The following is a 2494-nucleotide window of genomic DNA, read 5'->3' as shown; positions in this document are numbered from 1 at the left end:
GGTTGCAGGTGTCTAGAACAGTGGTCTCCAACCTTTTTGGCACCAAGGCCCGGTTTTGTGGAAGAATATTTTTCCAAGGCCCGGTGGGGGGGGGGGGAGGAATCGCGATGTGGTGCGTTATCGGTTCAATCATCCTGATACCATAATATCGGGACGATTGAAGTGCATTATTTATATTATTACAATATAATACAATGATTATATAGTTCAACTCACTGTAATGTAGAATCAGTGGGAGCCCCAAGCTTGTTTCCCTGCAACTAAACAGTGTTATGGTGTCAGGGTGACTGAAGCACGTTATTTCTATTACATTGGAATATAAAATGAAATAGTTCTACTCACCATAATGCAGAATCAGTGGGATCCCTGAGCTTGTTTTACTGCAACTAGGCGGTCCCATCTTGGGGTGATAGGAGACAGTGACACTCGAAGTGTGTTGCTTATGTCCAATCTGCTCCGTAATCTTGTTTTGGTTGCTGTCACTGCAGAAAATCCAGCTTCACAAAGATAGGATGTTGGAAATGGCAGCAAGCTTTTCAGCGCTTTTGTGGCAATTGCAGGATATTCTGCCTTGACTTTAATCCAGAACGTATGGAGGTTTGAAGTCGTCTCAAACATACTTTTAAGGCCACCATCATTTGCGATCTCAAGCAGTTGATCCTCTTCTAGCACGGACAGAGTGGATTCACCTGGCTTATTCACAAATGGGTCACGGATCCATTCCTTCCCAATTCGGGGGTCTTTTGAGGATGGGAAATAATGCTCAAATTCATTTGAAAGCTGATAGAGGTGATCATGCACCAGCTGTGTGAAAGAAGGTTCTGGCTCAGTCTCTTTCAAAAGCTCTGATAAGGTTGGAAACATGTCAAAAATACCATTGTTGACTCGTCGCCCCCATAATTCCAGTTTGGCTTTGAATGCAGCCACTTTATCAGCAGACTTAAACACAGTTCTCATTCTCCCCTGAAGTGACAGATTGAGTTCGTTGAGCAGGTTAAATATGTCACACAAGTAAGCAAGTTTTGTGACCCATTCTGTGACACTGAAATGTGCTGCAAGTGGTGACTGTTTTTCAGAAAGAAATCTCTGGAGCGGCTCTCGTAACTCAAACACTCTGCTCAGTGATCTACCTTTAGAAAGCCATCTCACTTCTGTGTATAACAGAAGACGAGTGTGCTCTGCATCCATCTCCTCACAGAGCTGTTCGAACAGACGTGAGTTAAGGGCATGTACTTTAATGTGGTTGATTATTTTAATCACAGCCTGCAAAACGTTGTTCAGTTCAGGTGACATTTTTCGGCTAGCCAGCATTTCTCTATGGAGGACACAGTGCGTAGACTCACATTCAGAAGCAACCTCCTTGACCCGAGTGGTAAAACCAGAAAGCCGCCCAGTCATGGCAGCAGCTCCATCCGTGCATACACCAACACAAAACGACCAATTCAGTTTTCCTGACATATACTCATTTAAAGAATTGAACAATTCTGCAGCTGTGGTGTTGGTCGGCAAGAAGAGTGCACATAGCATATCCTCATGGACATCCTCCTGGAAAACATATCGAACAAAAACAAGCATTGTTGCCTTGTTGTCAACATCAGTAGACTCATCGACTTGTATGGCATACCATGGTGACTCCTTAATTCTCTCTATCAGTTGCGTTTCAATATCCTCTGCAATTTCATTTATTCGTCTAGCTACAGTGCTAGCCGAAAGAGGAACATGCGCCACCTTTTCAACCGCAGCCTCTCCTAAAATTTCACGGCAAATGTCCTTTGCAGCAGGCAGGATCAACTGTTCTCCGATTGTAAATGGTTTCTTAGATTTAGCAATACGGTTAGCCACTAAGAATGAGGCTCTCAATGCAGACGCATTTATCGAAGAGGTGGTCTTCAATAATTGCTTCTGTCCTTCGTGTTCACGTTTTTTTCTTTTGAAAAACTCAACCGGCTTGTCTTTTAATGAAGGGTGTTTGGTCTCCATATGGCGAAGCAGTTTTGAAGGTTTCATGGCTTCATTGGATAGCCGCTCACCACATATTATACAAAGCGGGTTTGGAGAATGTGAATCACCTGATGCAATGAACCCATAATTTAAATAGGACTCTTGGTATTTTCTTTTAAATGCAGCTTTCTTTTTGTTTGCAGTCTTAGAACAGTCTTCTGTTGTCTCATCATTGGGTCTTTGCCCCTTTTCAAAAAAGCTCTGCAGTGACATTTGTTTTTTACTCATTTTGGCTAGTTGGCAAAGCCTGCCACCAGATGGGAATTGCCACTGCTGTGGCCTGTCTTCAGATGGGAATTGCCACTGCTGCGGCCTGTCTTCAGATGGGAATTGCCACTGCTGCGGCCTGTCTTCAGATGGGAATTGCCACTGCTGCGGCCTGTCTTCAGATGGGAATTGCCACTGCTGCGGCCTGTCTTCAGATGGGAATTGCCACTGCTGCGGCCTGTCTTCAGATGGGAATTGCTACTGCTGCGGCCTGTCTTCAGATGGG

General features: G+C 44.3%; 1 pseudogene; it reads right to left on the bottom strand.

Annotated features, from left to right (window-relative positions):
• Positions 1 to 354: 354 nt before the first annotated feature.
• LOC143975893 (SCAN domain-containing protein 3 pseudogene) lies at positions 355 to 2229 on the bottom strand (annotated as a pseudogene).
• Between the last annotated feature and the right edge of the window lie 265 nt (positions 2230 to 2494).

The sequence above is a fragment of the Lithobates pipiens genome, unplaced genomic scaffold (genome assembly GCF_037356315.1).
Source record: "Lithobates pipiens isolate NorthernLeopardFrog02 unplaced genomic scaffold, aLitPip1_a1.2 Scaffold_13, whole genome shotgun sequence".
Classification (NCBI taxonomy): domain Eukaryota; kingdom Metazoa; phylum Chordata; class Amphibia; order Anura; family Ranidae; genus Lithobates; species Lithobates pipiens.
The sequence above is the reverse complement of the archived record's forward strand: the minus strand, read 5'-3'. Positions and strand labels throughout refer to the sequence as shown.